General features: G+C 35.5%; 1 long non-coding RNA gene across 1 annotated transcript in view; it reads left to right on the top strand.

The window, feature by feature from the left end:
* The window catches only part of LOC136553313 (uncharacterized), a 43,333-nt gene extending 32,986 nt beyond the window's left edge, over positions 1–10,347 (top strand). The window contains exons 3-4 of the long non-coding RNA XR_010783131.1: positions 7,204–7,290; positions 10,048–10,347. This is a non-coding gene — a long non-coding RNA (uncharacterized lncRNA). The remainder of the gene's footprint in view (positions 1–7,203; positions 7,291–10,047) is intronic.
* Positions 10,348–22,783: the final 12,436 nt, after the last annotated feature.

The following is a 22,783-nucleotide window of genomic DNA, read 5'->3' as shown; positions in this document are numbered from 1 at the left end:
ATATACTTGCATTTGAAAATGAGAGATAATCATCCAAAGAATGAAACTATGCAAGACTGATAAATTTATACACATATATGCATACACATACATAATAAACAATGATAACTTGTTTTAGAATAATACTGTAGTTATTTTTAGTCAAAAGCTGAGATACTGTTCTAATCAAACATATTTGACCTCATAAAAACTGCCTTCCCATTGTTTAGAAGAATGTAAAATTGTACACAAGTATGAAAGCTGTTGAAATATAAGGATTGTAATTTGAAATTTTAAGACTTTTCATAGCTAGCTTTCTGAAGCTAGTCAATTGAGCACAAATAAGTGAGGCAGATATGCGAAGCTATATACTGTTAAAGAAATAGAAGGTGACCTACACTACAGATCAGAAATAAGGAGGCAGACAATAAAACAGAAAAAAAACCCCAAAAAGAACAAAGTATTTTCAATAAACTAAGAAATGTCTGTGGAGCTCATTGCCACAGGATACAAACAGGATAAGAGATAGATGGAAATCAAACAAAGGTGGGGAATGTATGTGAATTAGAAGAAGAATTCTATCAGGAATTAATGCTTTTGAAAGGATTTCAATGCTTTTGAATTATGATTCTTCAGGAGTTAAAATGGAACGGGAGTTAGAAAGAAGACTCTTCCAGGTGATGATTAGCCTCTAATTGCCTGTAATAGGGATTTTCTGAAATTGCTTAGTGGCATAGGAAACTAATAGAAAACATAAAACCACAGATTTTATCTAGAATGGTATCTCATGTTATCATATTTGGAAAATTTAAATTTTTTTCCTGATTCTGGTCAGTTACCAGTATCTGGTAGAAACAGTGATTTTTAAATTATTTATAAACATTAACATTTTATTTTTGTTGTTGCTACAAAGCTCTCTGGATGGCAGAAAATATTCTTCCTGTTAATTATAGGCTAGATTAAGACAAGGAGGAAAACCCAGAGGGCTGCACTAGGTGTAATGTTTATTTTTCATCATCTGAAAGAGTAATTAGAAATATTTGTATCACTTTTGCTAGCCTACCTGTAGTTTTTTCATGCATACATCATATCCTCCTGCATTTTTTGCCTTCCTTTAACGAAATAGTCCAAGACTCCTCCCTGCAGAAGCTCTAATGCTTTTCGCACGTTCCTGTTTGAAGTAGAATGGTATAACAGAAAATGGTAATCCTCATCTATCATTCATTTGTATAAAAAATGGAATAATTTTGGTATAATTTCCTAACCTTATTCCTTTACTTTTATAGTGTTTTGTTTGTCTTTCAGCTGCTACCAAAAGCTAGATCTGTAAAATGGGGAAAAATTAATGGGGTGAGCTGTTGGAAAGGATGATGGGATCTGTTTTCTAAAAAAACAGGTTTTGATGGAAGAGATATAAAGTTCTTTGGTACATGGCACTACAAACTGTTTATACAGGTGTTTGAGGTTATATGTGAGCATATCTACACCTTCATGAATTAGGGACAAATATCAGATTCTGCACCTGGGAAAGTGTAACCCTGGATGTAGATATGTAGACTGGGGGACGAGTGGCTGGAGTGCAGCCTTGTGGGAAGGAATCTGGGGGATGAGGTTGATGGTGAGTTCAAAATGAGTCAACAATGTGCCCTGGCAGCCAAACGATCTGCCAGAATCTTGGGGTGCATTTGGCACAGTACAGCTCCCTAATGGAAAGGTGTGACTGCCCCACTATACACAACACTGGTGCAGCCTCACCTCTAGTGTGTGTGTGTGTGCTCTTTTGGGCTCCATGATATAAGGATATAAAAATTTTGTGCTCAAAAGATGTCAAGGAAGATGGAGAAAGGACTAGAAGATGTAATTTAGGAGTAGAGGTTGAGGATACAAGTTTGTTCAGCTTAGAGGAAACTGAGGGATCATGTCTTTGCTGCCTACAATTTGCTAGTGACAGGGAGAGAAGAGGGCTTCCCTGCTGTCCCATGATAGTAGGTGAGGGACGTCTTAAGTCTGTGTAAGGGGTAGTCCAGATTGGATATTTGGAAAATATCTTCCATGAGAAGGTGGCCTAGCACAGGAAGAAATTCCCCAGGGTAGTGGTTCTTGGGCCTGTCCATACCTGTCAGTGTTTGAGAAGAATTTAGATAACATTCTTAGTACATTAAAAAGTACATTAGTAATGTTCTTAGTACATTAAAAGTAGCTTAACTTTCAGGTTGTCCTAAGTGGAATCAGAGAGCATCAACCCAATGTTCTTGGTTGGTCCCAGCATATTCAATGACATAATGAAAGGTTTTCTGAACTAAATGGAAAGATGAACGGAAAAAAATGTGGAGAGATTAAAGTCTAAATAGAAAACTTATCTGAGTAACATGTTAAAGACATTTATCAAATCCTTTATAGTCATGATGAAGAGGGAGACTAAAAATGTTTATATTTGAACACTGTTGAGAGTAATTAGAATTCTTGTATCAAACTTCACCTCCTGTTCACTCTTCCAAGTAACACCTTTTATTCATGGCAAGCTTTATAGAAGTCATTGCTTTCAGATAGCACCAGCAGCATAAATTCATCTGCTCTTCCTCAGGCTCCATTTCAAGCTTTATTGAATAAGAACTGGAGAGAGGGTTTTTTTTCCTTAGATTCCCACATAATTCCTTCTTCTGCAGAAAAGATCAATCAACTGGCATTACATTACTCTTGATATTGATACCGTACCATTTTGTGAGGAAAAAAAATAAATTCAGCTTTAAGCAAGGCCATAAGTCTTGTTCAATTAGTTCCACAGACATAATGGCTAATGAGATCAGGAAATGCTTGTGCAAAGGAATAGCTCCAGAGAGCTATTAATGTGAATAGAGTAAGGTTCATGTCCAGGGCTATTGCATACTCCTTTGAAAGGAGCCACCTCTTCTCTCTTACTGGAGACAGAGATTCGCCTTGCTTTGAAATCTGTTAAGACAAAAGACTTTCAGAGGATGTGGACTTGATTAAGAAAGGCAGCAAATCTCTACATAACTTATTTGTATTTTGTTGCAAGAATTGCCCTGACTGATTTAATTTTTAGTATTTTTCCTGCATTTCTGGGTACTTTATATTTTGTAAAGATGCCTGTTTGCTCAGTAGGCTCACTGTATAGCTGAGGCTGGAAGGGTTCTCAGGAAGTCTCTGGTCTAAAGTCCTGCTCATAGCAGGGTCTGCTATGGGCTTGGACCAGCTGGAATTCAGTTGTATCCTGAAAATCTTGAACTATTGAGATACTGTACTACCTCCCTTGGCAATGTGTGCCATGGCTTGGCACTTCTCATGGGGAGCAATCTACTCAGCATAGCCACTCTGAACAACTCACATGTACACTTTTATCTGTTGTCTTTTATGAAGAGCATGAATCTGATGTCTTGCTCAGATTCTTACTCACAATAAGTTACTGAGGGCTGTTGCTATGTTGTCTAAAGTCATTCTGCTCCTGCCTGACAAAGCCCAGCTCCTCTACCCTCTCCTCATTCGAAAAGTGCTCCAGCCCTCACAGTCTCTATGGTGTCCCCTGAACTCCCTCCAGTTTATCAATGTTTTTCTCATACTGGGTACACAACACTGAATATATTGGTGCTGTGCCCTCAAAATCTTTAATTGGAATGTCTCAAGCTTATGGCCAAAGTTTCTTTAAAAAAATCTGGTTTTGTTTTTGTTGTTTTGTTTTTGGTTTTTGTCCTTTTTTTGTTTGTTGGTTTTTGTCCTTTTTTTTTTTTTGTTGTTGTTGGTTTAAAAAAAAATTAACATAAGCCACTAAGCCACTTGGAAGAAAGCCACTCTCTTCTACATTAAAAACTGGAGACATGGGAATGCAGTTATGGCCAGTGTTCTCCAGAGAACCTAAGATAATATTTATTTTCAGCAGAATCAGCGATTTAAAGTTCTTGTCATATCTTGAAAATTTTCCAACCTATTTCCTGACCTTTTCTGTCATATCAAGATCCGTGTGTTTGAAAATTAATTATAATTTTCAAAAGGAATAGGTATTTGTTGCCAGGCTTTAACATTCATGAAATAGAACCCTAAAGAAAGGGAATTTTGTCTTCTTAAGTTAAAATAATATAAATATTTACACTAAGACTGAATTTTGATTTCCATTTGATTCTTGCATTGCAATTAGGTGTATACTGGAATTTATCATGACTTGAGGGCAGTTATTGTCTCACAAAATATCATTTTACCTGTAACAATGCATGAAGGAAATATATTGCTTTAATCATCTAGTGTTTGCTGAAGTTATGTAGTCCTCATTGTTTGATTTCATGCTTAGTCTAAGCTATCCCACAAAACAAATCAAAGGGAATGATGCAAACAAAATTTAAGTTCATCAAAAGAACTTGAGTGTTGAGATTCTCAACATTTTGTAATTTTTGTTGTTATTTTTCAGAAAGCTGATTTTCAACCTGTGGTATAAAAATAAATTGCAAAAAGTTTGGGTTGTCTTCTCTTTTTCTTCTTTTTAGCACACTAAGAGATAGACTTGGCCGATAGAGTAAAAGAAGAGAAGGTTTTTTTTACCTTCATGAATGTGTAAAATGTAAACAATGGGACTGAGTTAATTTCACGTTGCATCATTTTTACACTAACATTAATTTAATGATTTGCTCTTGATTTGGCATTCAGTATGGAGATTGCTACCATGGTCAGAATACCTCTGTGAGGCCATTATTTATATTCTGCAATGGGTAATTTCTGCAGCAGGGAAAACAAGTGGCAGTGGCAATAATTTGACAAACAATATGTATATCAGCATAGTTAATCTATTTTTTTAATCATTAAATAGTCCACAGTGTAAATTCCCCCTTTTTGAAATAAGACACTAAGAAAACTGTGTATTTGTTGTTGAGCAGCTTCAAAATTTGGGGTCTTGGGACAACAACTTCTGTCTGTGCTTTTAAATACTTGCCTAAACTGGACTTGTCTTAGGAAAAGGAACACCAACAATCAATATAATCCAAATGGCCAACAAATTTATCTTGAAAGCAGCATTTTAGAATCAACACTTTTCTATGTTGTTTAAGGTTTTTTGGTACAACAGGGCACCTAAAATCAATACTTTTTACCTTTGCCCATAACAAAAATAATAAAGAGATCCATGCTTTGTGGTGTAGCCACGTCAGACTAGTACAATGCGAATGCAGACATTCATTTCAGTTCTGCTGCACTCCCTGTCCAGGCAGGCAGAGTAGGCAGAGTACAAAGCAGCCAGGAAGTGTTTGAACTGATCTTATCATGACAGCTGCTTAGGAGTATGAGGTACAGCGGTCCCATTAGGTACAATAGATGCAGGATAATCACAAAAAATACTGTGAAGCATTTACCAATATGTGCAGCAAAAACACCTGAAAACTTAAAGCAATGCTTGTCTATTAACTGGTGGTCATAAATATAATTGTATGCCTACAAAGTAGCTTGTTTCTTGTGCTTTACAGGGAGGTAACATTCTAAAAAATTTTTTCACAAATGCTGTGTTTTGTTTTGTCTTTTAATACCTTTGGCATCAAAAAAAATCAGTATCTTAAAAACCCAAGTTGGTCATTAGCACACTATTTTTAGAGCCCAGCAAACACGCTTTACTTTCAGTTTAGCTGGTGAATCTTACAACTCCCGAACTTGCTGTACTACACACTGTTACAGCTTCCAAGAAGACTAAATATTATAAGGTCTTACTGGCTTGTTTCTGTTAAAAAAAGAACAACACATTTCTCTTAGTGGAATTTGTATTTTGACACTATTTTCTTAATTAATCACTAAAGAGAATAATTACATCTAATTTAGATAGCCTTGCATCACAAGGATTTTTCCTCTTAGATCATGAAAATCTTTAGAATATGTGTGATGGCTTTTGCTCCACTAACAAAAAAGAAAACTCTGAAATATGCCCTACCAATGCAAGTTTACACCTGTATTGCTGAGTGATCTGCTAGACATAATTGCTCCAAAACAGGGACTTTGGCAGAGATTTTTCCCAATTAATTATTTTCAACTAGAGTTTTTGCTATTTCTGTTCAGAAATACAGTAGATTTGGTTTTGATTAAATAGGTGTTAGAGATAGATCACTCCTCTGGAATTTGTACAATGTTTCTAGGACAATATTAATATATTCTAATTTTCTTTATTTCTATCTCCACGGATTACCCCAAATAATTATAATTTATTTTATTTCTGTAGTGCTGTAAAAACCATACTTTCAGATTTCACAAACTACAATGCATCCTGATTCTGTGACAGCAGCTACTTTTTTTTTGCCATTTTTTTCTGCTTTCTAATATTCTTCATACCTCTTGATCTCCACTGATGGAATTTGTGTGCAAGTAAAGGCCAATGCCTTTTAAAATTGGTCAGCCTATTTCAATTTTGGTATTTTTCAATGAAATCTGTTTTTAAGAGGTGGAACCCCTTGAGAATTTCCAACATGATAATTTTGATAGGATATGAAGCAATAACACCCTAATTATATGTTATTATTTAATGTCCTATTCCTAAATTCTCGTGTCTCAAATATTGCAAGAAAAAAGAATAAAAAAAAGAGTGGAAATAACATTTTCATTATTTACTGCAAATGTTATTACTGAACAACACCCCTTTGTGATAGCTCAAGTGGATCAAATTTTTGGAACTGCCAACCTTGTAAAAATATCTCTTCTTTTAGCATAGGAAAATTTATATTATCCTCAAAACCTATGGACAAGAGACCAATTGTTTTGGAGACCAAGCTCACTGAAGACACTCCCAAAACTGCTCAATTTTTCATTAATTGCCTCCCAGAATCCCAGATGGCTGTAGATAATATGATTCTGAGTTTAATTATTTGAGCACCATAAAGCAAGAAAATTTTAAAAATTCAAGAGCTGGTCAAAGACTGAGAAAATCAACCATTTTCTGTGAGAGACAAGAGAAGTAGAGATTTACCCAATGAAATAAACAACATTCTCTTATTAAATATCAGAACTGAAAAGGCTCTCAGGATTTTTTTTGTCCAGCTTATCTCAATTTTAAGTAAGTTTTGTGTATGAACCTTAACATGAAATAGCTATTGTAAAATTTTTTATTTGTGCAATACTTCACAAGCTCTTACTGTGCACTGATGGCCTCATCCCATGCTTCTAGGTGGGTCCTATCCATCTCATGTTGGATGCTGCCATAAAAGCACCACAGCTTGCTGCTGACTGTGCTCTGTCTTTTCTTCACAGAATTTTTTCTGCCTTTCTTTGCAAGGAGTCTTCATTTGAGAATTTGGATTCCAGCCACAATAAGATCATTATGGTGTTCCCTCCCAGGTAACTATACCAGAACAAGTAGTTCTTGGTGTATTTTTTTCTGGGAAGGTTTCTCCCAGTTGAGAAGCACCACTCTTTGTTTTTGTGACACAGACCAAATGCAACAAGTCAAAATTCATGAATCAAACAATGCAAAGTATATCCAGACACAGAACGGGAGGTGAAAGCTATGGAAGCAATTACAAGAAACATTTTTTTAAACAGTCAGAATTAAATTCTCAACTGAGATAAAAATATCTCATAATTGTTTTAATCTGCTTCAGGTCAAGAGCAAATGCTTATCTGCAATCAGCCTGCCTCGTTGCTTACATGGCTATATTGCCCTGGCTAGACCATCCTGTCATGCTAGAATATTCTGAGAGTTATCACTGAATCTTTTCTCGGCACATATAAATTCTGAAATGTGCTAAAAATGAAGACTTAATCGAGAATTTCCTAGACTGAACCTGGATGTAAGTGCTTTCCAAAAGTGGTACTTTTTCTAACAAACAAATTTGGAAACCCTTTTTTGGAAATATAAAATCCTGCACTCTAGATTTCAAAGAGTTACACATTAAATAAAAACCTCTAGTAAAGCATACTTTCTTTGGAAAATTACTGCATCTCTTTGGATACTTGAAGCTTTTGTGATACAGAAACTGATGCATAGAATTACTGCATCATTACTGAGTAAAATCTGGAATGTATGTTGGAACATTATGGGTCCTAATACTGAAGTGAAAAGTGTCAAATAAAAAACAAAACAGATCTAATAGGAAGCAGAAAAAAGAGACACTGCCTGTAATTATTTGAAAAACTTCAGAGGTTTAGTTTGCAATTTTACAGGTTCACAAAATATATCCTTATGTGTGAACTGACAGATTGACACACTAAACAAAGTCCTGAGATTGGAAAGAAGGCATAAAATTAAAAAGAAATACAACGATAGAACACCAAAACTTCCTCATATTGTGAAAAATCAAAAGCCATTCAGAGGGAAGTAGATTTAATGCATAATATTGCCATTTTTTTAAACACAAGGTTTAAAATATTATGTGTATGCACAGAGTTCAGGTGTTTGCTTTAAGAAAAGATTTCCAGTGTCACTTACATAGAATCATAGAATATCCTGAGCTGGAAAGGCACCCACCAAGATCATTAAAGCCCAAATCCTGGCCCTACACAGCACAGCCTGAAGAGTCACACCATGTATCAGAGAGCATTGTCCAAATGCTTCTTGAACTCTGTCAGGCTGGTGCTGTGACCACTTCCCTGGGGAGCCTGTTCCAGGGCCCAACAACCCTCTGGTGAAGAACCTTTTCCTGATATCCAATGCAAACCTCCCCTGACACGGCTTCAGGCCATTTCCATGGGTCCTGTCACTGGTCACCAGAGAAAAGAGATCAGTACCTGCCCCTCAGCTTTCTCCTGTGAGAAAGTTGTAGACAGTATCAGTTTAACATGCAAATTTTTTGATGTTGGAGTTAGAACATGTGCCCATGTATTAGTCTGGATTATAGTTCCACAATTAGGTAGCCCTAAATTTGAACTTTACTTCAACAACTCTTCATATACAGTTGTTACAGAAAGTCACTGCCTGTGACATTTCCAGGAAAGCAATTATCAGGGAAGTAGTGTGTAAAAACCGGATTGAAGTGCTCCTTTATCACAGTCATTTTAAGATGTTCTTGCTTTGAAAATTCCAGAAAATCACCAAGACAATTAAAATCACAAAAACTTGGTGATGGATACACAGAAATTTCAGGAAGTGAATGAAACAGAAAAGGACTTAATTCCAGTAATTCATATAATAAATAACAATAAGTATTTTCTCATGGATCTCAGCAGTAGACCTACTGGAAAGAAAAAAGAAATAAGCAAAACACCAAACAAAAACCCCAGAAAAATTGGTGGAAAAGCCCGTTATTCTTTTTCATTTGATTGTACACCGACACTCTTACTGGGTACAGCAGAGGAAAAATATATAGAAGACATAAGGTTTGAAGGCTCTCAGAGTGAAAAAGTGATAGAACTGAATCACAAGCATGATGGGGTCTAAGTGATACTTCCAGAGGTGATTAGGCTGAATGTATGAATTTAATATATTTTAAGTTTTTATCTGGTTCTAAGGAGGTGTGTGAAATGTGGAAAAGAGTCAATAGGCAAAGGGAAAGACTGGCCCCAAGTCTATCTGTCTCACATCCAGAATTGGATATCCTCCCTCCATCTCCTTTTGAAAACAAGTATTATGACTTCTAGAATCATCTGCATAGTAAGTGTTGGCTTGTCACTGGTGTAATAAGAATGCTGTTAGGTAAGGCACTCAGCTGAGAGTCAGAAGAACATCCCTTCGTGAAGAGAAGAAGGGTGTAATTGGACTTTTGACCTCCAAGGAGACAAGGAAAGTGACATGTCCTATGGTGGTGTTTTGGAGTGGGTGGAGGTAGAAGAGGAAGAAGACAAGAAGTGTAGCTGTGATAATTGTTAGTGTTTATATATATGAAGGCCAGCTGGGCAAAAGTTTTGGAAAAGTTGCTGCTACAAAGATATGTAGAACATGTTTTAAGGATTTAGGCAGCATTATGCATATCCAGTAAGAGAAATGTGGATAGTGCAAGTTTTATATGCAGACTCCATCCTAAACATGTCTGTTTTGAGAATCTAATCCTTATATTTGACCTGATGAAGCAGAAAGCCTGTGACTGAGCACAGAACTGTGATCAGATACATCAAACTTGGTGCTTTCCCCATTGAATCATCCTTCTTTTTCTTTTCCAGGCATACTCAAGTTTGAAAGTTTTCCTCTAGAGCATCTCTGGGGCATGCTTTGTTTTGCAATTCGCAACTCCGCTTGTGAAATAAATACCAATAAGTCTCACGCTGAGCTTACAAAACCTGCGCCTGGCAGCACGTACAACAGCTTTGTTGCTCTCCTGCACTGCTCTCTCTACATTTTCTAACATTCACCCACCACTTCTAGAGATATGAGGCTGGTTTGATCTTCATCTGCATTCAATCTGTTCTCATTCTTAGCAGAGCAGGAATCACTGAGGGATACCAGCTATTGTGTGCCTTTTGTGAAAGGGACATGTGCCTACTAAACTTGCTTAAAATTATTAAATGTTTTTTGCACAGTCCTGTGTTTTAATCTGAGCATGGGATTTTGCATATATACCTTGAAGAACTACAGCTTTCTTTTTTTTTATTAATTGGTTTTTCAGGGTTTTTGTATTTTTTTTTCTTACCAGGCAAGAGAGTGACTGTTTAACGCTTTATAATGAATATAATTTACTTTGAGTCTTTCTATCATTATACCCTTTGGTTGCTAAGTGCTTCCTTTAAACTTTAAAGAAAAATTATTTTCTGTTTCATATTGAGAATAAAAAGAAAAGGATAAAGAATTGGCCTCTCTTCATCAAACTCTCTTTCTTCTTTTACCTTTTTTCTCTAGTGATTGATCTATCTTTTGCCATCAGATAGTTCTCTGATTAATTGCTTTGGCTTCTCTCTACCTATCATGTATATTACTTGCATTAAAAAAAAAAGAAAAACTGAAATCACAATTACGAAAGAGGTTTCTAAGGTCATTTTCTTTTCTTACATATGTAAAAGAAAACATAAAATTATGAGTTGCAATATGTGTTACTGTTCATAATCATCTGCAGCATTTGTTGCTATTTTTAAATAGATTCTTTAAGTAATCACTTGCTTGAGAAAACACACAAGAAAAATAGTGTGTAGATACAAAGACAGTGTAGCACATTAAAGAAGTGAAAAACTTATTGTATAACCTGCCTATTGCCTACTCTGCTGTTATTCTCCAGAGAGAATTCTCCTTCAGTGTTTTCTATTTTGCTATAATGAGATTATATAGCGATTCAGGATACAGACTTCTTCAGTCTCTTTGTTATTTTCCCTCTGGGGTTGTCACTCATGTCAGTATTTTTAGATCACTGCAGATACGATATTTGTTTATAAGTGTATTTGGATATGTATGCATGGATATGTGTTTATATGCAGAGAGACAATCTTGAGAAGTACAGATATTAGAGACTGAAGAAAACATAAACATTAAAATGATACATTCTTCCTGTTTTAATCTCACAAAGACATTCTTAAATGATGAATGCTTACAATTCTTCCTGAAAGTCATCTTGCTTACAGTTGCTTCCATGCTGACTGCAGGAAGTCACATCCCCAGCAGGCTAAATTGGCATCTCTCTGTCAGTAACCATAGAGCTACACCAGAGGACAATCTGTCCCTGCACAAGCATAAATCATACAAGAGCTAATTTTCCTTTGTCTTGAACACAATATAGTACATAGCATGTAGGAAAGAAACAATAAAGAATGAGTGAAACTCTCGCTAAAGTCCTAATCGCCAATGTTTGCAGGTAGAAATGAGTAGTGCCTGTACATGCTTCTGCAGAGTTAGGTTCAAATTAAATAGAACCCGAGAAGAATAAAAATAGACAGAACCACAAAATAAAATCAACAAAAAACTCCACAAAAAAACCATTACATTCTCTCCAGGAATTTGTTTTTAGACAAAGTTCTGGACAGAATTACCAGAAAAAGTTGTTACCTGGTTGCTTTCCTACAGGGTATCTAGGGCTCTCTTTGGTGCCTGAAAAAAGCTTTAACTTTACTGATACCAACTCTACTAAAAAGCATTACGGAATGAATTGCATGAGTGAGACCACGGGATTACAGTAGCAAAAATGTTTTAGAAAAGTGGTGAACTGGTTACTAATCCCTGTATCTAGCTAGGCATTTGTAGCACTATCTACCTTTTGTTTCCAAAATTGTTGCATCTGGATGAAGGGCAAGCTCATAAAGTGAAAGACTGATTTGTACGGAGCCAGAGGACATCAAATATCAAATCTTGATTGAGCGGCACACTGCAAAAACAAACAAACAAACAAACAAACAAAAAGTCCTCCCCCATGAAAAAACAGTTGATGACCAGAAAAAAATCTGAATCAGTCTCTGAGTCAAGTTCTGCACAAAGCTGCACACATAAAGCTCTATTTGGAGTTCTGGAATGTAATTACGATTAAGACTTCAAAACATTTTTTCATTAAATTCAGACCTCAAATTGTGCAATTTATTTGCATTTGAGATAAAAAGAGATGCATATTTTGTATGCTGTAACTAGATTTGTAGAACCAAATGTTCATTCCCAATGGCAAATATTACTAAATCCAATTCCAGTTATGAAACACTAAATTGTTTTTTAAGTGTGAGCCTGCTCTCTTAATAGGCTTTCAATATTAATCCTCTAATCGTTATTGTTTCTTTGCTTTCTAGAGGTTATGATAAAATGGATGAATCAGGAAAGTCTGAATTAGATTTAAACTAGAATTTAGTGTTAAGAATTAGAATTACCTGGCATGAGATCTTCAGTTCAGATTTAATATGGTTAAAATTGTGGCTGTAATTGTAGACATATTTCTTCCTAGACAATATAGGATTTAGATGGGCTTGGAGGTCATAGACTACCTTTAATATTAGACTTCTCAATATCAAACTTTTTTTGAAAGTTTGTAGTATTGTAATATTCAGAAAATGCCTGCACTTACACATTCTTATACAGGAACTTGCTGAATAGAACAAAAAAAATTACATTTTTAAGTCTTACCTTTGACAGGGAAAACAAGATTATAAATAAACAACCAGAAACTTCAGTTCTGCCCTTAGTTTACACAGCAATGGCAGACACAGGAATGTCTAAGTAGATCAGCAGCAACCATAAAGTGTAATGCACCATTACCTCACTGTGTGGTCTAAATGGCAAGGAGGCAGAGAAAAAAAATTCTCTTTACTCTACAAGTTTCATAAACTTGTGGCAGTATGAACCAGATGCTTTTTGGAATGTGAGTACTAATTTTAAGAAAATAAGCAAGATACTATTACAGCCAAGAAAGCAGAGATATTAAGGTCTGTATCTATCCTAATTGCTAATAATAATTAAAAGAAAAAAAATTATAGACATGATGTTTAAGCTGTTCTGCAGGTGTATGTGGCTCATCAGGGTGTAAATATAGTTAATTTTTGAGAGAGAAGCCTCTGAAATCTGTGAGTTTTCAGGTTCTTCAGGCTACTATTAATCTTTTCTGATCCAGGCAACTTCTTGTATAGGTGTTAACTTATATATATGGTTAAAATTATGTTGGGTAAAATTAAGCATTTATGTAAATGATCTGTTACAGCAGTCTCCCGTACGAACCAGCTCTCTGTCTCTGCCTTCCCCACTGATGAGTTGTGCCAACAATGATGCTAATTAGAACTGCTTCACAAACTGTAGGCGAGTGTCTTTAAAGCCTTCAAAATTTAGTACATCTTGAAGAACGTCATTCACTCAATATTATCAACTATTTGCCACTAAAATGACATGAAAATTGAAAAAGGTCAATAAAAATGCAAATCCCAAACTCAGTATTTTCCCTGGTGATACTGAATATCCTAACTTTTTCATGGGTCAGATATAATGCACCTGCCTCAGGCAGGCCTGCTCCACTCCAGGGTACTCCAGGGTTTCCAGAGGTACTTTCAGACAAATCAGAGAAACCTCCATAAATCATGAATCAGGAATGTGGAATAGCCTTTCTGTGTGTTTCTGCTACTGTCGCCATGCACTTACTCTTAAATTTGTCCACTTTTTGCAAAATACTGTTGGGACTTCAGTTACACATTTTTCATAGGTCTGTTCAGAGCCAAAGAGTAAACACGTCCTATGCATAGACCTCCACTTCCATATCCAATAATCAAATTTTATAACACTGAGGACACATGATCCAGGAAGAGAACTACCGTGTTGTCTTTTTCACTTCAATGTCTAGTTCTGTCTGATTAACTAGTTTGGATTTTGCTCTAGATTTAGAGAAAACATTAAAGAACATGGATTGAAACAGCTGCTAGAACATGGGTCTTTCAAATTCAAGCTACAATTCAACCCATAGTAGCTACAGTGACAAGAAAACTAGAAAATACAACACTAAAATGCCCAGGTTCTGCTTCTCCATCCTCAATGGACTGTCTTTGCTAGAAAAGAGACAGCCTAGAAAGACCTTTCAACAGCTAGGAGTACTTCTGATTTATGAGGTTATGTTGTGTTAGTGCCAGTTTCACTGCATTTCTTCTGATCTCTTTGGTAAATATCATCCAGTTTTGCTGGTCTATTGCTGCTGAATTCCCAATTTGCTCTATAATTTCTTCTTTACGGTCTTCAATGTCTGTAAAGGCTACACAAGAGAAAGGGGATTGGAAATTGAATTTTCCTTCTATACAGATTAATAAATGCCTTAAAAACATCTTCCTGAAATGTCAGTTCAATTGTTGTTTACTTTTACATTTAAAAATAATTTTTAAAAGAGAGAATTTACAACAGCCTACCTTGAATGCTGTTGCAATTTGGCTTTTTTATGATGGTAAAAAGATATGCAAACACACTGTCCATGTGATGGTTTTCATTCTCAAACCACTAAAATTATAATATTAAAATCTAATCTGCTTCATTTTTGTTGTAATTTTCATAGCTTCATTTTAGGCAGGCTCACACATTAAATCCCGAACATATGTGATCTAAAATAGGGTAAAGGACAATGAATTCACCAAGAAGATTTACAGAATCATAGGACTAGATAGTGAGATGCAGCCTCTAATTGAAAGCTTAGAGTGAAATAATCTGTGCTACCTCTTGAAATCATTAGAAACCTGCTTTGATCTGCTTTGCTGCAGCAGCTCCTTGCTGCCAGGGCACAAGCTAGCCAGTTTCAAAATGTGCTGAATATATTAAAATGCTACAGCAATGTAGTTACATACCTGCAAGTAATTATATGCAATTGTTTTTCTGCACCGTATCTCCTCTATGGTGCAAAACCTCTTGCTCTGTTTCTAGAGCAGAACACAATTTATAGTTTCTGTAGATCAGACACCAAGGGTATAATGAGATGGACACATATAATGCCCAAATAAAAGGTACAATAAATACCTCCAAATGAGAATGGTTAAACATAAATATACCTAGGAAAAACACCACATTGAACTTAAGCAGTAACTCCTTACTTTTTAACACTTGGAAAAAGGAATGTTTGTTTGAAACTTGACTTGGGAAGGGGAGTGAATGAAAGCTGTAGACATTAAAGTTTATTTGCATTTGTTTAGTAAAAAGGAATCTTGTTTATATGAAAAACAGGAATCTGGCCTATAGGGAAATATTTGGCAAGTCCATAACACTTTTAAGAGTCAATCCCTACAAAAAAAAAGCTAAGCCTAGACTTGGATAGGCCAAGAGTACTGGAATTTTTCCCTAGTTGCTAGCTCTCTCTTTTTCTTAGCAAATTTTGTTCTATCAGTACTTAGTTTGGTGTTGGGCCCAGTACAGATACTTTGTAACAGAAAAGGAAGCAAAGAAAAATATTATCAGTCCTTTTTCTTTCTCTCTCTTTCTTGCCTGTCTACTTCCTTTTGTCTTTTTTCTCTGACAATAATGTGAAGAGCAGAATATTTTTTGACAACTTGAAAGTCTGTTTATCCATCTGGTTTGTGCTTGCCCTCATGTTTGGGAGGAATTTGCTTCTTGTCTTCTCCCTTGAGTTCTACCCTGTAAAAAAGTGTATAGAGCTAATTCAGATGGATGTAGGGAAACATCTGTAACAACAGCATTTTCTCTCCCTGAAGGAGACCAGGCTCACTTTCTGGGACAAGGTAAGCTCTTAAAAGTTTAGGTCACAGGCAATTTTCCTGACAGTTCTTTGCACCCGTGGGAGAGGGGAGGAAAGAGGTCAGAGTAGTGATGAGAAGGTCCTGGAAATCAGCAGAGAAAAGAAAGGATAGAGGGACTGAAACATATGAGAATATCTGTCCTAGAACTTTTCGTATCTCCCCCTTGCTCAAATATTACCGTGTTTTTAAAGGAATGATTGTATAAATCTTTTGGGTAGAAACAGATACCAAGAACCATCTGATTAGACAGAAGAAGACATTCCAAGAACATTAAATGGACCGGAAATCAGAAATACTGAACACTGTATTAGGTATCAAAGACTAATCTGTAAACTTGAGATGTATAAAGTAATCTGAATGGGAGTGAGAAATATTCACTGACAATTCACTTGTCATAGGGTCAGCTGAAAAGGTGATAGAACCTTTTTGTATTTCTAAAAGACACGATTCAATGAAACATAGAAAGCACCCCCCAAATAATTTATACTGTCCAGAAAAATGCAAAAAATATCCTAGTCTCAGTCCTAGTCTCAGAATAACCACATTCATTAATAATTTTTTTTAAAAAAATTAAGATTGCTGCCAGATAAAAATAACATTTAAGATCTTATTTTTTAAGTAGGCAAGTAATTGAAAGTTAATTTCTTATTAGGAAAAACATAATCTAAGTCCTTCCAAGGATCTAACTGAAAGACCATTCTTCTGAGTTTTAGGTGCATGAAAAACATTGGAAGAAATTATTATTGCAACAATGGCTGAAAATAGAGCTTCTTAATAGGAACGATAACAAAGTCAGTGCAGGATAAAGGCATGGCAGTCTTTCTACAGATCATGTGAAGATAAGTTTTGATGATATTTAGGATGCTCTGTATATTCCTTTTTTCAACATTAAAATACTCTTTGAAATATCCTCCCTTCTGATCTGTGAGTTGCTTGTTGCATTTTGCTTGTTGCATTTTGCTTGCATTTTGCTGATTCTATCTGCTTTTACTGCTTTTAGCAAAATCTATGACAATTTTACCATAGTTTTGATAAACTCTTCCAATGTGGTAGCTGAAATAGCCTGACAAAGTGATATGCACTGAAAACCAAACTCATGCACTAAACAAAAGGTTCTGTCATCAACTAAGGAAGCCTTGCGTCCTATGAACCTCTATCTTCTGTCTGACTCAATTTATAAATTACTAAAATTAAAGATTCCACTGTAATCCACATGTTCTTAGGCATCAGGAAATGGTGGGGCATGGAGGGAAGCAATGGCTTTAAAAAATTTCAGGAGTTCTGACAGGTGGGAGTCTTTTTTCTTTTTTCTTTTTTTTTCTTTTTTTTTTTGTTTTGACTGTAAAGATTGCACATGACAGTAGAACCTGGACTGAGGAATAGATTGTCTCTTTTAATAAAGTGTGAGGTCAACCTGAATTTTTCTCAAAAGATAGGTCATTTGTAATAGAGCTGTACCATATTGATTCTCCAATGTCTTGCATGGCAAGTGCTCATGCCAGACATTTTTTTCCATGAAAATTTGTGTATTTAGATACCCATTTTCATGAGATTTGTAGGTACCAACACATTTGAATATTGAAGTATCTGAAATTGACAATAAATTTGAGAATTGCTGAGAACCTAAAGACTTAACACCAGTACATACTGAAACAGCATGATCATATATGATCTTTATTCTCACAGGAATCAAAATCAGAAAATACTTTTTTTTTTTTTTAATGAGATAGCAACTGTCTCTGGAAGATGAAAGCCTATATGTGTTAGAAATTAAAATGCATGTAGATCATGAATTTACTAACTAATTTTGTTAAAATAGAGGTTATATGATTCTTCTTTTTCTTGCACCATTTATGCTTGTTCATGGCCTAAATAATACATTCATTTTGGTAACCATCTGAACACACAGTATGCTGCAAAGCAATAAATGCACATAACTTTACATATCCAACACCCCAAATTAATTGTCATAACAGAAATCTGGAAAATGATATAAGTAACCATACTCTTTGGAGGATTTGAAACTCCATAGGCACTTTTATTTCTTCGTTAGAACTGAATACAGAAAAACCTTTGGTGTACTTGCATTAAACATCTTGGCATTTTAATGATGATTATTTTTCATACAGAATTTGAGACTCCCAGAATGAAGGAAGATCTAGATTGTCCTGAGTCAGCTATACAACTTGTACCTTTTGGTCTCTCTCTAATAATAAAAGACCTATGACAGATTTTCTGTGCTAAAAAATATGAGAAAGAGAAAATAAATACAGTGAAGGGTAAAGGACAGGCTCTTGGTGTGTTCTTTGAAGAACTGTTGTATTTCTAAAACTAAAAGTTATTTTCTTGCAAGGTCTTTGCAGTCTCCATTAATCATTGCTTTAGCTAAATCTGCCTGTTAGCATATTTCTAGCTGCCATTGCAGGCTTGGAGCAGTTTCTTTAAGCAGACCATGCATTTGTTTTTGACAGAGGTTGGCCTTAAGACAAAATCATCCATTCAAATCAATAACCATCATGTAACAATTGTTGACTAAGCCAATGCCTTCTCCTTCAGAAGAAAAATCCAGTGGGAATGCGGTATTATTTTAAATTTGCTTTTATAACAGGACTCATCTTTGTAATTCTTCTCTGTCTTTCTCCACCTTGTGGTTGTTTTGTACCGCTGCAGTGAATTATTTCAGGGCTCAAGCTGAATGTTATTGTTTCCTTGTGTATAAACAAAACTTTTAAGGATGTTATCCTTTTCCATTCAGTTATCTATTTGCTAGCTTTTAAAGATGAAATTTATATTTGAAAAATTTATTTTAGTGGAATAAATTTTTCTGTCTTGTCCAGGAAAGAACAACTCTGGGTTACAATATGCTTAGAGCTTTCCATACCATTCATGTCAGGTAGATTTTCTTAGTGACTCTTTTCCTTGAGGCCTCAGCTCAAAGCTCCTTATAAACATATGGATGATAAGAAAGCAGCCTTCAGGAGATTTTCTATAAATTAAATTCTGTAATATTTAAAAAGAAGATAAAAAAAAGATCTTGTAATCAAATATAGAAGACTGTTCCCTTTCCCCTTTTCACAAAATTCAAATTGGAGTGGATCAATAAAAGGCCAGTTCTGATTATTGCTGTCCTTAATTTTAAAACTAAGTGTCTAGAGACAGCATAGCTTGAGGTGTTTTTGTTACCTCTGTAGCTCAGAAAGAGCTTATAATGTGAATTAATCATCTGAATACTGGGGAAGTCAACTGGTTCATCATCAGTCAACTGGTTCACAATGAGAACAGCAGCATGTCCTTAATCTTACATACAAATACAAGTGCTACATCTTCATCTGGAAGCAGGACTTTGTTTTCAGTTGGGATTCACACTTATTTCTGGGCTCTCTCATGTACTTAAATAATATTTATTCCTTAGAGTAGGTAAACAATATAAAGGTTCTTAATTTCATTCAGTACATGAATAATTAGCTGGAAATAGTTGGAAGACCAGCATGTGTCAATCATGAGACTTTCGATTTTAGAAGGATGAAGCAGATGCCATCTCATTCCATGTGGTTAATGTGCTTTCTTTTTTTTCACTTATAAACTGGAAGCTTGAACCTCACTCTACAGCCTGGCATTTAAAGCCTTTGGGAAGGAAAACAGAGACCTGGAGGCCCTTCATTAATCTAATCAATACTGAATATTAAAGTATTCACAAAGTGGAGCACCTGGTCATTTTTGTCTCCCAGATGAATCCATCAAACTTTATAATCCACTCATTCTGTCTTCTGTGCCAAATGAACGTGCATCGATCCATGTAAAGTGGAATGATTGGAGCTTAAGGAAAAAACCAAAAAAACCAAAAAAAACCAAAAGCACTTCCTTTCCCTAGACTTTACCTCTGTGTGGCCATTAAGGAACACACATCCACAGGATGCGTGTATTCCAGCATCAGAACAGCTAACTCACATAGCCCACACGTTTTCCATGTGTCTCTAAATAAAAGTTGACCACGTAAGGGATAGGATGTTCCTAGGTTTGTTTTTTCTGGAATCAAATTACACTGAGTATTCTCTGAGAAAGCAAATACAAACCAGCCCTGCTGGTGACATAGGCTGAAATCTAGCTTATGAACTGGAACATGACAAAAACATGAATTAGACCTGTAACTTCTCAGGTTTACCATGATTCAGGTGAGGTGAGGAGCTAGTTTTTAGGAGTAAACATCCTCTGAGCATCTGCAGTAACAAATAAACATCTAGTTCAACACTTTATTGTACACTATTATGCAAGATCAGTACAGTTTTTGGTTTTTTTTCCCCTTGATTAGGATCTCCTGTATTTCTTCTTGTGGCTGTAATTTGTGGATGTTTTTTTTTTTCCCAAAGAAAAGCTTCACAAGGCTATCAGTCATGCAGGTTTTCTAGCAGGTGAATAATTAATAATTCATTTTGATGAGAGCGACCACTGCTGTGAGACAGCCCCACGAGGCTTTCCAAAGGACCATTTGGTAATAAATATTCAACAATTTGTAATGTTTAGTTCTGAGTCATGTCCCAGTACCCATCAATGGCTGGATGTGTCCACCGTCCATACATAATATCCCCTTTCACCATCATTTAATGACATCAAAATCATGCATTGCACCATCTTGAAACAGAAAACTAGCAGATTTTTAAAGTCACCTTGTCAACTCTAAGACTACACTTCAGCCTTGTAAGTCCATAAACTCTCTTTAAATGCTTATTAAAGATTATAAATGATGTTTCTACTTCAGTGGAGCTGCTCTCATTTACAGTCTAAGATTATTTGGTTCATTATTTGCAGAGTCAGGTGATGCAGAATGGAAAGTTGTGTGGAAAAATGATTATGGTAACAGAGAATATACTCTTAAAAGTATAAAAATGATAGTTGGGAGGCATTTCCAAACTTAACCCCACAGTGAGTTATCAAAATAGATGGATTTATAATCTAGTGATATTTTATTTTTTTTTAATCAGGTGAATTCATACAATTCTTGTGAAGTTCATTCTGCATTTTTTTCTAAGTAATAGACACATGTAAATTATGCTTATACCAAATATATACAAGGATGTGAAACAACAAAGCTTTTTAATGTGTTTCAATCTATTTATTAACGTTTCAATTTCTATGTGTTCAAATCAACTCATGATTGCTGAGAAAGAGATGGAAATTAAATTAATATTGGCGAGGCCTTTCTCACTTTAAACAAGCCCACATAGAGAGAGGAATGCAACTTTTGACTGATAGGTGCTTCTTCAATAAATGCCAATGCTGATGACGTGATATAAGCAGAGTGCCAGGGTGAAGCAAATTTAGCATCAGGAAGGTAATGGGGAAGAGTATGAGGTCACAGTTATTACAACCAATTAAATCTTAATAGAATGCAGTGAACTTCTTTTCCTTCAACGACCTTCTTTGTTTCTCCTTTTTATGATGTGATAGAAAAATTATAAGTTCTTCAAATGAGAATGACACCTGAAGAACAGGAAGGAGTGAGGATAAGGAAATAGGTGTCAAAGCTGACAGCATAAGGATAAAAGAGAAAAATTATTTTGGATGCCTCTGATACTGATACAATTATGATTAGTTATGCTCTCATTTACACTCTCAGAAGCACCACTAATATTAATAACATGATGCACCCAAACTTGGAAAACAGTATAAACTGGAGTAAAAGAGATTCCATATCTTAAGGATTTATATTTTGTCAGATTCGAAAAGTAGTTATTAGATCCCCAAAATCTGAAATGGATACCATTCCCATTAAAAGGTTAAATAAAATAATTTGCTTGACTAGTTTTTTCTCTTTTTTAAAAATTAACCTCACTGCTCCCTAAAACTTCACAATTAAGTAATCCAGTAAATAAAAAATTTATGAATGAAGCAATCCAGTAAATAAAAAATTAATTAAGTAATTCAGTAAATAAAAAAATACTGGATTGCCAGTCACAAAGACTGGATTGATTTTCCTTAAATGTAACCTTATGAAAGTTAAGCTACTTGTCTGGGCTAGTTGACAAGACTCCATCTGTAGCCCATGCCTGCATGGTCTGAGAGACACCCCTAGAAAGTAATTTATCAACTGCTAAGATTCTGTCTGAGATACCCAGGACGAGATGTCCTTAGGACATACTTGGCAATTGAGAAAGCCTGCACAAATCTCTTAGGTGTGATTCCTGATGTCTGAATGGTTAATGTTGGGTAAGCTGTATCCTGCCCTAAGATCCCCAAGGGATTTTGAACCATAGAGGACTGCAGAAGTTTCATACTGACTCTAAACACAGACTTCTGTTGGATAGAAAAGGTGAGTAACTCACTATGGATATCTAAAAATAATCAATGTAATTTTATAAAGAATAGCTATACATGACACGAGTGTGACAGTGGTCACAGGGGTCTTCAGGTGAGGGAAGAGAAGAGAATGTTGACTCCATGTTCAGAAGGCTTGATTTATTATTTTATATGTTACATTACGACTATACTAAAGAATAGAAGGAAAGGTTTCCTCTCAGAAGGCTAGCTAAGAATAGAATGGAATGAATGATAACAAAAGGAGCTGTCTCGGACTCTGTCCGAGGTAGCTCAGCCTTGATTGGCCATTAATTATAAACATCCAAGATGGGCCAATCAAAAATCCACCTGATGCATTCCACAGCAGCAGATAACCATTGTTTACATTTTGTTGCTGTAGCTTCTCAGCTTCTCAGCAGGAAAAATCCTAATGAAAGGATTTTACTGAAAAGATGTCTGCGACACATGAGAACTTCCTAATATTACTGTATTT

This window comes from Molothrus aeneus, chromosome 2 (assembly GCF_037042795.1).
Source record: "Molothrus aeneus isolate 106 chromosome 2, BPBGC_Maene_1.0, whole genome shotgun sequence".
NCBI lineage: Eukaryota > Metazoa > Chordata > Aves > Passeriformes > Icteridae > Molothrus > Molothrus aeneus.
Note: the sequence above shows the minus strand (reverse complement) of the source record. Positions and strands in the feature narration are given on the sequence as shown.